The following is a 14,488-nucleotide window of genomic DNA, read 5'->3' as shown; positions in this document are numbered from 1 at the left end:
CTTTGTCGGCAAAGTGACGTCTCTGCCTTTTAATATGCTACATAGGCTGGAGACATTCTAGGTTGCCACAACTGGGGCTGAAACCGAGGGTTTCTCACCACCAGCAAGCACTGACAGTTCACGGAACACACACACACCTGCCATCTGTCCACACCTGGCTCACGCACACAGCCCAGACTCTGTCTGGCCCGGCCACAACCCAAGCCCACCTCCTTCCCCAGAAGCTCCCCTTGCTGGTTTCGCATCCCCCCGCCTCACACCCTTGAGAGAACCCATGAGTCCCACCCAGGAGCGTCTTCAAGCCTCCTGCCACGTCTCACCCTGTCTGCAAGCTCCCCGCTGAAGCCACACTTTTGCCACCAGAGGCAGTTCCTCCAGGCACACTCCTGAGGTCTCATAATGAAAGTGAGAAGACGAGACAGCTGGCATGAGACGTGGACATCCCCCGTTATTCTATCCGGGATGCATTTGACCTGGTGACCAGGAGTGTGCATGCTCAGGCCAGAAGCTCTGGGACAATCCACCCCTTGCCGGTCGTACGCACCCCTGGGCCAGGATTCCTCACGCCTCCAGCCCCTCATCTCTACGGAAAGGGTTGTTGCTACTGAGTCTCAGTTGTGCCTGACCCTTTGGTGACCCCACGGACTGCAGCCCGCCAGGCTCCTCCATCCATGCGATTTTCCAGGCAAGAACACTGGAGCGGGTCGCCATCTTCCTGACTCGGGGATTGAACCCACATCTCCAGCACCGGCAGGCATTGATTCTTTCTTTACCAGTGAGCCCACCACGGGAGCCCTGTCCAAAGCGGGACAGATGACTAAGTGACAGAAATCTAACTGACCTTGGGGAAACGAACTGGGGGGACTCACTGCATGCATGACCATGCCTAGGGACCCCGTGGCATGTTGTGTCCGACTCTGTGCAAGCTCATGGACTGCAGCCCGCCAGTCTTCTCTGTCCGTGCGAGTCTCCAGGCAAGGATACCGGAGTGGCTTGCCACGCTTTCCTCCAGGGGATCTTCCCAACCCAGGGACGGAACCCGCGTTTCTTATGTTGTTTACTAAGAGTGCCCACCCAGGAAGCCCGGAACGCCACACAAGTCATTGGATAAAATTAGTTTCATCAATGCCATCCATTCATTCTGGAATCAGCTCACAGCCTGCTCACCAAGGATACTTCTGACCCCAGACAAGACATCTCTGAACCTCATAGTTCCCTCTCCCTGTAAAAATGGGACAAAGCCCGTTACGCGGCGGTGGGGAAAAACAGAGACCCAGGAAGTAAAAATACACAGCACAGCTCCTGGCCCAGCAAACTTATTAAATCAGAGGCTCTTATCGACAGGGAGACACTGAGGCTCTGAAGTAATCCAGAAAATCATTCCAAATCTTTCCTCCTCCTAAGTGGAGAAACAGCTATGCTTCCTGCACCAACTCCTTTACACTTGCTTACAGCGAGATCAGTGTGAACTCTTCTACTTCCATAACCTCAGTTTCATTTCCTGCTTTTCAACTCAAGGGATGATGCATATTCAAGGCTCTGAAGCCCAGTATTCAGTGGAGTTTAGAGGCTACTGCCCAGCCACACTGATGGAGACAGAAAAAGAATTTCCGCTTCATTCAGTGTACCTTTAAGCCCAAGAATTCATTTCTTAATGGGTTTCTTCCTGCCTCTCTGCCCCAGCCCAGTAAATTTAAACGATTCAGGACCTTTGTTAATTGTTATAAATCCTCCTTTCATAGACTGCTTTTAAAGAACTTTAATTTTCAGGCTTACAAGGCCCTAGAAGTTTAACCAGGGTCTGCTCACCAGCTGCTTTTGACACTGCCCTCATCATACTAAATTCAGACACACACTTTGCCCTGACGGACTTCATCAGGAAACTTCCAGATTAAAATAAGATGCTGCCAGCGCATCAGAATTCAAAAGCCATGGTAAGCCAACAGAACTTCCAAGAAGCCACCGTGCTCTCTCAGTCATGAAAATACCTAAGAATTTCCCACCTGGGAAAAGAGAAGGAGAAAAAGATTTGAGGTAGGTCCCAAACACACACACACACAAGTAGCAAAAGTAAAATAATTCACTGAGTGTGTGCTTAGTCAAGTCTGACTCTTTGTGACCCCACGGACTGTAGCCCACCAGGCTCCTCTGTCCATGGGGATTCTCCAGTCAAGAATACTGGAGTGAGGTGTCATTTCCTCCTACCGGGGATCTTCCCAACCCAGGGATCAAAGCCTGCATGGCAGGCAGATTTCTTTACCCACTGAGCCGCCAGGGAGGCCCTAAGTGGGGAAAAATCAGGCCCAGCAGAAGATAGTGTGACGAAAAATAAGATAAAGTTAAAAGGTCAGCAGAGTAGCTTAAGTTGGCCATCAGACACAACTTTACATCAACTGGAAGATTCTCAGTTTCCTAGATGTCTCTTCGAAGAAACAAATATGATTAGATAGATGCTTCATTCACAGTATGCAAAAGATGAAAAAGATACAAGGATCCAAAACACAGAGCCTTCTAGAGTTTGACACACATGCAAAATTTCTCCCCTGAGTCCTAGAGGGGAGACTACGGACGCCTCGAACCTCCTAAGTGCGGTCCAGCAGATGACCGGGCCACTTCTTAAAATAACCCTCGGTGTCAGATAACCGTCCGGCGCCAAAGCACAGCTAAGTGAATCAAGTTAATATGGCAGCAGCCTGCACACCGCCCCATGGCCTCGTTTACTCCAGGGGTACATCTCACAAGTGCTCAAAGTCCCAACTGGGCTGCAGGTCTCTTGTGAGGCGGGGGGAGTTCACAGAAACACATCACTGTTTATCGTAAACACATTTCGGAGCCAATAAATACACCGCTTCGCCAGTATTGCTTCTAACTGTTGCCTAGTAACCCACGGTATGAGCGAGATCACACTGGGACTTCCACTGCTGCGAACAATTCCTTGTGATCGTAAGCGATGCCCCAATAACACGGACAGAATGATCTTTCTTAAGTGTCAAAAACCTTGCAAAACCACCTACCCTAGAAAAGAAAGCTACATTTTTATTATCTACTGTTCAAGGGAAAAAGTCCTAAAGGCAAGACTACCTCATGGCCATAAATTTCAGGAAGGCTTTGTAATTATTTCTGTTTGTATTCATCACAATACATGGGTCTGCCGGTATTTGCAGAATAGCAGCACACACGACATGGGAACCACACCGGCGGGGTGTGTGTATGTGAACAAATTTCCTGGTTTCCTGAGAAACAATTACATAACACTTGGCACTGAAAGTTTTCCAGGGACTTCTCTGGTGGTCGGGTGGTTAAGAATCTGCCTTGCAGGCCAGGGGACACAGGTTGGGAACCGGGATTCCCACATGCTGTGGCTTACTAAGCCCGAGGGCTACAACCAGCGATCCCGCGTATCGCAACTAAAGAGTCTCTGCGCTACAATGAAAGATGGCATATGATGTGACAAAGATCACAAGTGATACGACTAAGACTCAATGCAGCTAAATAAATAAATGAATGATTAAAAAAAAAAAAAAAAAAGACCTTCCACAAATTTGAGTTGAGAATTTCAGGAAAAACATCCAGAGCTATTTATAACCTTTATTTCAGGAGAGCAAAAAATCCCTCTTGTCTTTTTGCTTGAAACGATCCGAGTTGATCCGTACTGCCTCAAGGTAATGATTACAAGGGCTGGTTACCAGCTGAGCCGCCAGGGCAGACCAAGAAGACTGGACTGGGTAGCCTATCCCTTCTCCATGGGATCTTCCCGACCCAGTAATCAATCTGGACTCTCCCACATTGCAGGCGGATTCTTTACTAGCTGAGCTATCAGGGAAGGCCTTTTCTCTCTCACAATAGTCCCAATTTAGAGAGACAAATTATATGGCCACTGAGATACGAGAGACAAGTCAACAACCAAGATGGACTAGGTTCTAGGACAACAAAGTAAGGATGTCAGGGTCCCAGACGTGGGTTTCTGCATAAAGAAGAGTTTGTCGTTCAGTCATTGAGTCGTGTCCAACTCCATGGACTGCATCGTCCCAACTCTTTGCCACCCCGTGGACTGCAGCACACCAGGCTTCCCTGTCCTTCCCCATCTCCTGGAGTTTGCTCAAACTCATGTCCACTGAGTCGGTGATGCCATCCAACCATCTCATCCTCTATCTCCCTCTTCTCTGCCTGCCTTCAATCTTTCCCAGCATCAGGGTCTTTTCCAAAGGCTTACAATTCAATCTTCCTTTTTTTCCCCCCTCCATGTGTCTTTGGCAGGTCATCAGGTCATCAAAGTGGAAACCTAAAGACAAAGAGTTGTTGTTGTTTAGTTGCTCAGTCATGCCCGACTCTTTGCGACCCCATGGACTGCAGCATGCCAGGCCTCCCTGTCCATAACCAACTCCCGGAGCTTGCTCAAACTCATGGCCATCCAACCATGTCATCCTCTGTTGTCCCCTTCTCCTCCCGCCTTCAATCTTTCCCAGCATCAAGGTCTTTTCCAATTAGTCGACTCTCATAAATGAAAGGGGAGTTAAGAGTCCAGGGGCATCTTCTTGCAGGGGCTTCGGAATGCACAGAGAAGAGCAGAGACTCATAAGGAGCGGTGCTCAATCTGGGAATTTAGGGTCTCGGGAAAAACTGCACAAAACCAGCCCGGAGTCCTGAGACTCACAGTCTGTGCCCGAGCCCTGAGTCTCTGCGGGCCCTTGAGGGCCAGGAGTGCCCAGACTGCCTTCCTCTGTTCAGAAGCCTTCACCAATTCTCCCATCCACTCAGACCACGCTCATAACACTGCAGAAACTCAAAAAGACAGACCCAGAAGATTCGCTCAGTTTACTGCTTCAAGGAACGCACAGTCTTTCATCAAGTACGTGATGAACATCCCCTAAATCCCTACTCGACAAGCGACACTCTGGGCCTTGTAAACGGAGATTAAGACGTTCTTAGAAGATGAGGAATGCTGGGGAGGATGTGGAGAGACTTAAACGCTCACGTGTCCTGGATAGGGACACAAAACCACACAGCCACTCTGGAGAACACTCTGGCGGTTTCTTAGGAAGTTACACACACACACACAGTCTCGCAGTTCCACCCTGAGGAGTAAACCCAACAGAAACAAAAATGCTTGTCTACACTGAAGCCTGCACATTATGTTCAAGTGGCTTATGTGAAAGTGAAAGTCACTCAGTGGAATCCTACTCTGTGCGACCCCACGGACTGTAGCCCACCAGGCTCCTCTGTCCATGGGATTTCCCAGGCAAAATACTGGAGTGGGTTGCCATGCCCTTCCCCAAAGGATCTTCCCAAACCCAGGATCAAACCCAGGTCTCCTGCATCGCCAGGCAGATTCTTTTATCATCTGAGCTACTAGGGAAATCCCATAGCAGCTTGTTCGTAACAGCCAAATAGTGGGAAAAGCCCACATGTCCAGCAACTGAGGAACGGGTAAGCGCAATGTGCTATAGTCACTCACAACACAATCAGTTCAGTTCAGTCGCTCAGTCGTGTCCGACTCTTTGCAACCCCATGAACTGCAGCACGCCAGGCCTCCCTGTCCATCACCAACTCCCAGAGTTCACTCAGACTCACGTCCATCGAGTCAGTGATGCCATCCAGCCATCTCATCCTCTGTCGTCCCCTTCTCCTCCTGCCCCCAATCCCTCCCAGCATCAGAGTCTTTTCCAAGGAGTCAACTCTGGGCATGAGGTGGCCAAAGTATTGGAGTTTCAGCCTTAGTGTCAGTCCTTCCAATGAACACCCAGGGCTGATCTCCTTTAGAATGGACTGCTTGGATCTCCTTGCAGTCCAAGGGATTCTCAAGAGTCTTCTCCAACACCAACCACAGTTCAAAAGCATCAATTCTTTGGCACTCAGCTTTCTTCACAGTCCAACTCTCACATCCATACATGACCACTAGAAAAACCATAGCCTTGACTAGATGGACCTTTGTCGGCAAAGTAATGTCTCTGCTTTTCAATATGCTATCTAGGTTGATTATAACTTTCCTTCCAAGGAGTACGCATCTTCTAATTTTATGGCTGGAGTCACCATCTGCAGTGATTTTGGAGCCCAAAAGAATAAACTCTGATGCTGTTTCCACTGTTTCCCCATCTATTTCCCATGAGTGATGGGACCAGATGCCATGATCTTCGTTTTCTGAATGTTGAGCTTTAAACCAACTTTTTCACTCTCCTCTTTCATCAAGAGGCTTTTTAGTTCCTCTTCACCTTCTGCCATAAAGGTGGTGTCATCTGCGTTATCTGAGGTTATTGATACTTCTCCCAGCAATCTTGATTACAGCTTGTGCTTCTTCCAGCCCGGCGTTTCTCATGACGTACTCTGCATAAAAGTTAAATAAGCAGGGTGACAATATACAGCCTTGACGTCCTCCTTTTCCTATTTGGAACCAGTCTGTTGTTCCATGTCCAGATCTAACTGTTGGTTCCTGACCTGCATGTAGGTTTCTCAACAGAATAGCAGTCAGCAATTTAAAAAAAGGAGTGAAATACTGATTCATGCTGCAACACGGATGAGCTCTGTAAACATTATACCGGAAGGCCACACCCGAAAGACACATATTGTACGATTCCACCTGTTTGAAATGCCAAGAACAGGCAAATTCAGAGAGACACATAACAGAGGAGTGGTTCCCAGAGGCTTCATGGCGGGAGGCGTAGTAGTACCAACTGGCACAGGGATTCGTTTTAGGTGGTAAGTGTTCTAAAAACGGTATATGGGGACCTCCCTGGCGGTCCAGTGGTGAAGATGCCGCACTTTCAATGCAGGGGGCACAGGTTCAAGCCCTGGCCTTGGAAGTAAGATCCCACACGCTGCGAGCGGCAGCCAAAAAATAAAAGTAAATTTAAAAACAAAAACGGGAGTATTTTAAAAACTATACTGTGGCACTGAGTGCACAACTGTGTGTGTGTGACGGGTGTACATCCTCAGTCGTGTCCGACTCTTTACGACCCCACGGACTGCAGCCCACCAGGCTCCTCTGTCCATGGGATTCTCCAGGCAAGAACACTGGAGTGGGCTGCCATGCCCTCCTCCAGGAGATCTTCCCGACCCAGGAACTGAACCCAGGTCTTCCGCATTGCAGGCAGATTCTTTACTGACTGAGCCACCAGGGGCTCCTACTCCACACAGCTCTGTAAATTTGCTAAAAATCACTGAATTGAACACTGACAATAGATGAATTCTGATAGGTCAAGTATGTCTCAGAAACTTGCTTTTTTTGCTTTTTTAAAAAACACCTCTCTGACTCTTAAATATCTGTGTGTATGTGCACGCATGTTCAACAAACCATGGTTACATGGTCATCACAAAAGGAAAAATCCAGAGACAAGTTCCACCTTTTTTAAAAAAAAATGAAACTCATTTGCTCTGGTACAAAGGAGTTAAATAAGTGTGCTGCCTCTAATGTGAAATGCATAATTGCACAATTTTAGTTGGGAAGAGGCCTATAGATAGGCTTTCTGATTCATATTATACCTGAACAATAAACACTCCTGAGTCAAATCATATTTACACATAACATGACTTTCAGCCCGTCTGAGATGAAAACTGAACGGGGGAACCGTTTGTAGGCGTAGTCACAACAGAATCCAGAAGCGGAAACTCACGAGAAAATCTGCTTATGAGAACGCCAGAATCCCAACACCTGAAGCCCCAGTTTAAGTGAATTTCAAATTCGATATAAGTGGATTAAGAAATTCAATTTTCTCTTGTGACACATGACAAAAGCTTCAGGAATGACAGGGAAATACATCTTTTAAAACTGCCCACCAGCTAATCGACCTGTTGCAGGGGCTTTTCACACACGTCATCAAGTTCGGCACTGCTGAAAAGATGTATGGAGCTCACGCACTTTAGTGTTAGCTCACTTCTGTGGAAGGGCCCTTCTATTTTGGACTGCATCCTCATTCAGTTAAGATCAGTTCAGTCGCTCAGTTGTGTCCAACTCTTTGCGACCCCAGGGACTGCAGCATGCCAGGCGTCCCTGTCCATCACCAACTCCCAGAGTTTACTCAAACTCATGTCCATTGAGTTGGCAATGCGATCCAACCATCTCATCTTCTGTCATCCCCTTCTCCTCCTGCCTTCAATCTTTCCCAGCATCAGGGTCTTTTCCAAGGAGTCAACTCTTCGTATCAGGTGGCCAAGGTATTGGAGTTTCAGCGTCAGCATCAGTCCTTCCAATGAACATCCAGGATTAATTTCCTTTAAGATGGACTGGTTGGATCTCCTTGCAGTCCAAGGGACTCTCAAGAGTCTTCTCCAACACCACAGTTCAAAAGCATCAATTCCTCGGTGCTCAGCTTTCTTGATAGTCCAACTCTCACATCCATACATGACCACTGGAAAAACCGTAGCTTTGACTAGATGGACCTTTGTTGGCAAAGTAATGTCTCTGCTTTTCAATATGCGGTCTAGGTTGGTTTTAACTTTCCTTCCAAAGAGTAAGCGTCCTCATTACAGAAGTGGATTCCGTAGGACTGTCATTTCGCCAGGTCATGCCAAAGAACGCTGTCAAACCTGGCCCATCTTAGCAGCACTTGTCATGCACCGGGCAGAGTAAGGATTAGCAAGAAGGGACACAATCGAACACAGCCAGGCTGTACTGCTCGCTGCAAAGTCCTGGAGCGTGACCTCACACCCGTTGGTAGCTGAACGCCGTCATCCCAGCATGTAAAACTCGACAGTAGCACCTAGACACGTGTGCACCCATCTTAAGTCTCCCACAGCGGCTTAACACACACTCAGCTCTCTTAAGCAACACGGACTGCTCTGTTTCGTCTGGGGGTGAGGGTCTACAGGGGTCACAGGGCTGTGCTCCATCTACAGGCTCCAGGGGAAGAATATGGGGTCCCGATTTCACACAGCTCCTGGAAGCCACCCGTCTTCTTTGGCCCACGGGCCCCCCTTCACTCCCAACCTCTGCCTCTCGGGACACATGTCATCTCAGAGTCCGACCCCTCCACTCCCTCAGCAATCCCAGAAAGGCCATGGCGTCTGCCTTCCTCTGAGGCTAAGGGGTCAGCCCAGTCCTCACCCCCACAACGCCTGCACTGTCTTTTCCCCCTTAAACACCCAAACCGGAAGCATGTGACCTCAAAGGTCAAGAGAAATGCAACCACGAGAAATGCAACCACGACGTTCCCAGACCCAAACAGGAAGCCCAGTCAAGGCCGTCCTGGGCAAGCTGAGCCCAGCTCTGGAGGCGGCCCTACCCGCTCCGGGCCCAAGGAGCCCCATGGGTCCTTTTCATGTCAACGGCCAACACCCACACTTTCATCCCAGCCCTGCCCCCTGCAATGGGGGGGGGGGGCTGGCACCTTGCCCATCTCTCCAAACAGTTAAAAGTTTGCCAGCTGAGCTAAAGGCTTCTTCCCAGCCACTGAGCAGCAGCCACAGCATGTGCTATGAAATGCTAGCACCCTGAATCCACATTCTTTTTCTTTCCTTAAAAAAAAAAAAAAAATTATTTATTTATTTGGTTGCCCTGGGTCTGTGTTGCAGCTCTAGAAGGCTCTAGTTCCCTGACCAGGAATCAAACCTGGGCCCTCTGCTTTAAGATCACACAGTCTTGGCCACTGGAGCAGCAGGGAAGTCCCAAATCCATACTTCTTTTTTTAATTCCCCTTTTTTCTTTTTTTTTAAACACCCAAACCATGTTGTATTGGGGTACAGCCAAGAACAACAGCACAGAGAACTCTGCTCAGTGGTATGTGGCAGTGTGCACGGGAGAGGAGTTTGGGAGAGAACGGACATACACGCATATATGTGACTGAGTCCCTCTGCTGTTCACCCAAAGCCACACTCTTAACCTCCATGGTCAAAGTTAAGCGTGGGAAAATATCCCACATTCTCTCCACATACATGTTGGAACACAAGCATTTCGAAAGACTATTTCATGCACCAGGAGCGTTCTTTCTCCGTATTTGTAGGAGGTTGTATGTTTCCATTTGACGCCCTCTGGCTAACCATCTCCGCTTCTGTAGCAGGAAGGTGTACAGGAGACCATACAACATAACCCACTGACGCGTGCAAAAGAAAACTATGTTGAAACCTGCCACAGTAAAAAGTAAATCTTGCACCAACTACACTTTCAAAACATGAGAGCTACTTTGGACTCCTGAGCAGAAGACGACACGAGGTCCTGTGACCAGTCTTCATATCACTGCCACACACATCATCAACCAGATGCGGGCAGCAGGCACAGGAAGTTACAGTCGCCTGGGGAAGATGCTGGGCATTAAAACCAGGTATCGGGGTCCAGTCCCACGACACACGTCCTGTGTATGGTGACAGGGTCCTTTGCGTGTGCCCATGTGGATGCGTGAGTGCACACACCTGAGTAAGTGCACATATGTGTCCATGCATACATAAAACTTTAAAAAGTCATGCTTAAAAAGCCATGAAGTGAGGCTCTTAAACACTCTGCATGCCAGTTTCTCAAGATGAGCACTATTAACATTCGAGGTGCTTTCCAGGTGGCGTTCGTGGTCAAGAATTCACCTGCCAATGTGGGAGACATAAGAGACTCAGGGAAGCTGTCCTGGAGGACAAAATGGCAACCCACTCCAGGATTCCTGCCTGGAGAATCCCATGCACAGAGGAGCCTGGAGGGCTACAGTCCATGGGCTCACACAGTGTTGGACATGACTGACTGGACTCAGCGTGCACACACGTTCCTGAGAGAAACCTCTCTGGACGGTAACCCCCTTTGCTGCCTGCAAACCCCCAAAACTACAAACTCAAGAGGGCCCAACAGACTCACAAGCCATCATCTGCTTCTCTCAGCTGACTCAACAGAGCTGCTCTGCTCAGAAACGTCCTGAGAATATTCCAGATCTGCTTTCGCTGTTTGTATCTCAAGAACTGTGTCTACGGTCCACAGTCCAGGGGAAAGTGATCTTTCCCCTCTGGACTCCACAGCTGAAGAGTAAAGACCTTAGCGATACCTGAAGCCCCTGCTGTCACCCGGCAGACATTTTTGGGGACATGGCCTCAAATGCTCACGGCTTCCCAGGCAGCTCAGTGGTAAAGAATACACCTGCCAACACAGGAGACGTGTGTTCAGCCCCTGAGTCGGTAAGATCCCCTGGAGGAGGGCATGGCAACCCACTCCAGTGTTCTTGCCTGGAGAATCCCACGGACAGAGGAGCCTGGTGGGCTACAGTCCATGGAGTTGCGGAGTCGGACATGACTGAATGACTGAGCACACGCGCATGTGTGCAGGCACACACACACACACACAGAGTCTCGGTACTGAGAGCTCTTGCGGGCACTGAGGCTTTGTCAAGCAGCACCCCTGGCCTGCACCCACCAGAAATCAAGAACATTGCTCCTAACCCCCAGCTGGGACGAAGTCTTCAGACATGGCCAGATGAGCCCTGGGGAACACAAGTTGCCACCGGCTAAGAACCACGGCTCTCAGCTACAGAACGGTCCCCAGGATGGGTGTGGCCTGTACTTAGAGCATTCGCGGTCGTCGAACCCAAAGCAATCTACTTTCCCAGATTGTTATGGATTACCATCAGAATTATCTTCCTTTTGTTCTTCAGTCTCTCAGTACTGTCTGACTCTGTGCAACCCCATGGACTGTAGCACACCAGGCCTCCCTGTCCATCACCAACTCCCAGAGTTTACTCAAACTCATGTCCACTGAGTCGGTGATGCCATCCAACCATCTCATCCTCTGTCATCCCCTTCTCCTCCTGCCTTCAACCTTTCCCAGCATCAGGGTTTTTTCCAATGAGTCAGCCTTTTGCATAAGGTGGCCAAAGTATTGCAGCTTCAGCATCAGTCCTTCCAATAAATATTCCAGGGTTGATTTCCTTTAGGATTATTTTCCTTTGGGAGGGTCTTAAAAATGCCAATAAATTCTGCCTAACACTGTGTTGAGTGACATTCAGTTAAAAAGACGACGATGTAAGATCTTACAAAGGAAAGCTTTAGAAGTCATTTTGTCATGCAAAAATAAAAAAGACTATTTTACCGAGATGACTTTGAAGAGTCTAACACAAATCAAAATCGCCTTCTTTCACTAGTTTCACACCAAAGCCTGCAATCAGGGAGAGAACTCGGGAGACGGTCATATTAACCCAGATTCCGTCTTTCCCTCACCTGACCGAGGTTTTTGTAGGTTACACAAATATTACCTTGGAATGACTGTTTTATCTTCCTCCAAGTGGCGGAGAGAGAATGAAATGGATTGCTGGGGAACAGAGTCTACATAAAAGCCAGTCCTTTCTCCTTTATCCGGGACACCCATACGAATTTGCATGCTTCCGTCTAATTCCCCCGCCCCCCTGCCCCCGTCCCTCACTAATGGCATGGAGTCTTGGGCACGGTCAGAAAGGAGCATTTCTGAGATCTCAGGCCCCACCATTCCTCTTGAAATCTACCAGGATTGGAAGAGAAAGGGTTCTCGGCAATTTCTAAGACAGACCTCTCCAGCTTCAAAAGGAGGTGGGGAACGGGCCTTGTCTGCTCACCACCCTGCCCCGAATCCTCAGAGCGCCGTTCCATCTGTTCCAACCACCCCTCCCAGGCTTCCACTCCACGTTGGAAGCTGGAAAAAGTGCTGATTTCAGGACCCAAGCAGAGAGGGGTCAAACTCATCACCTTCTCCAAAGTTCCAGAGGGAAAGAACGGCTGCACAAAAGTAGGTCCAGACCGAGGTGTGCAAGTCACGATGGACCACCCCCATACACACACACACACACACACACACACACACACACACACACACACTCCATGCTCAGAAACCACTGGTAGCCGAAAGGATCACAAAGAGTAGGAAACAACAGAATTCCTGTCCGCGAGCCATCTGTCTGGTGCAGAAGGAAGTGGACCAGTCCTCTGACTTCTAGTCATAAAGCATAAGAACGTGAGCGGCTTTTATAAAAGACGGGTCTGCACAGTGCCCAACACCTGATTCTGTACATCTGGGGCCAGTGCATCTTTCTCGAAAGGGCCAGACAGGATTGGTGAGCCAACGGGTGAAACAGAGAATGGGACAGAGAGATTATATATAACAAGAGAGAAAACAGACTTCTCCCAAACTGTCACTGACAAAATTCAAAATGTCACGGACAAGGAATAACGGATCACTTCAAAATTGGGAAAGGAGTACGTGAAGGCTATATTATTGTCCTGCTTATTTAACTTATATACAGAGTACATCATGAGAAAAGCCGGGCTGGATGGAACACAAGCTGGAATCAAGACTGCAGGGAGAAATATCAATGATCCCAGATATGCAGATGACACCATTCTCATTGCAGAAAAAGAAGAGGAACTAAAGACCCTCTTGATGAAGGTAAAACAGGAAACGTGAAAAAGCTGGCTTCAAACTCAACATTCAGAAAAAATTACGATCATGGCATCCGGTCCCATCACTTCATAGCAAATAGATGGGGAAACAGTGGAAACAGTGATAGATGTTATTTTCTTGGGCTCCAAACACTGCAGATGGTGACTGTAGCCATGAAATTAAACGACGCTTGCTCCTTGGAAGAAAAGCTATGACAAACCTAGACAGTGTATTAAAAAGCAGAGACAGCTCTTTGCTGACAAAGGTCCATATAGTCAAAGTTATGGATTTTTCCACTAGTCATGTATGGATGTGGGAGTTGGACTGTAAAGAAGGCTATTGATGCTTTCGAATTGCGGGGCTGGAGAAAATTCTTGAGAACCCCTTGGAAAGCAGAGATCAAACCAGTCAATCCTAAAGCAAATCAAACCTGGATATTCACTGAAAGGACTGATGCTAAAGCTGAAACTCCAGAAGACAAGATGGTTGGACAGCATCAGCGACTCGACGGACATAAGTTTCAGCAAGCTCTGGGTATTGGTGATGGACAGGGAAGCCTGGCATGCTGCAGTCCATGAGGTCGCAAAGACCCAGACATGACTGAGCGACTGAACTGAAAATACCATGAAGGAAGAGGAGAAATAAAGATGGAACCTATCAAAGCCAGAAGCTACTAGCCCAGAGACAGTTCTTTCACAGAATTTTTCCCACGTACAAAATCATTTGTCAAATGTTTACCATTTATCACAACAAATTATTAGAGACTTTTCCAAACTTCAGAAGGCAAAAAAAGTTACGTGCCACTGGCTGGCTCGACCAGGGGCCATGGTCTAGCCTAGAGATGGCACACGACTCTGGTTCAGCCAATGAAATGCACTGCAGTATTCTTGCCTGGAGAATCCCATGGGCAGAGGAGCCTGGCGGGCTACAGTCCATGGGGTTGGCAAAGAGTCAGACGTGCATAAAGGCACTCACCCACGTGCATAAACACACGGCCACTGAATCCTGAGGGGCCGACTCAAGAACAGAGACATATCTGGACTTCCTTTTGCTCTTGGTTACACTGGCGTGATGATATTCAGGCCACGGAGTTCGTGCCGGGGTGAAAACTGTCGATTCTGCAGACAGTCCTTGATTCCTGCTGCTCCTGAGAGCGGTTTCATTGACCTTCTTCAGTTCCTA

The 14,488-nt window shown here is 48.4% G+C and overlaps 1 protein-coding gene across 7 annotated transcripts in view; it reads right to left on the bottom strand.

Annotated features, from left to right (window-relative positions):
• TBL1X (transducin beta like 1 X-linked) overlaps positions 1 to 14,488 on the bottom strand; it is a 245,297-nt gene that overhangs the window by 163,278 nt on the left and 67,531 nt on the right. Inside the window, exon 2 of one of the 7 annotated variants that reach the window (XM_059883982.1) lies at positions 4,214 to 4,282. The exons of the other annotated variants lie outside the window; for them this stretch is intronic. The gene's annotated coding sequence lies outside the window, so the exon portion shown is untranslated. The remainder of the gene's footprint in view (positions 1 to 4,213; positions 4,283 to 14,488) is intronic. 7 annotated transcript variants of the gene reach the window in all.

This window comes from Bos taurus, chromosome Y, assembly GCF_002263795.3.
Source record: "Bos taurus isolate L1 Dominette 01449 registration number 42190680 breed Hereford chromosome Y, ARS-UCD2.0, whole genome shotgun sequence".
NCBI classification, from domain to species: Eukaryota; Metazoa; Chordata; class Mammalia; order Artiodactyla; family Bovidae; genus Bos; species Bos taurus.
Note: the sequence above shows the minus strand (reverse complement) of the source record. Positions and strands in the feature narration are given on the sequence as shown.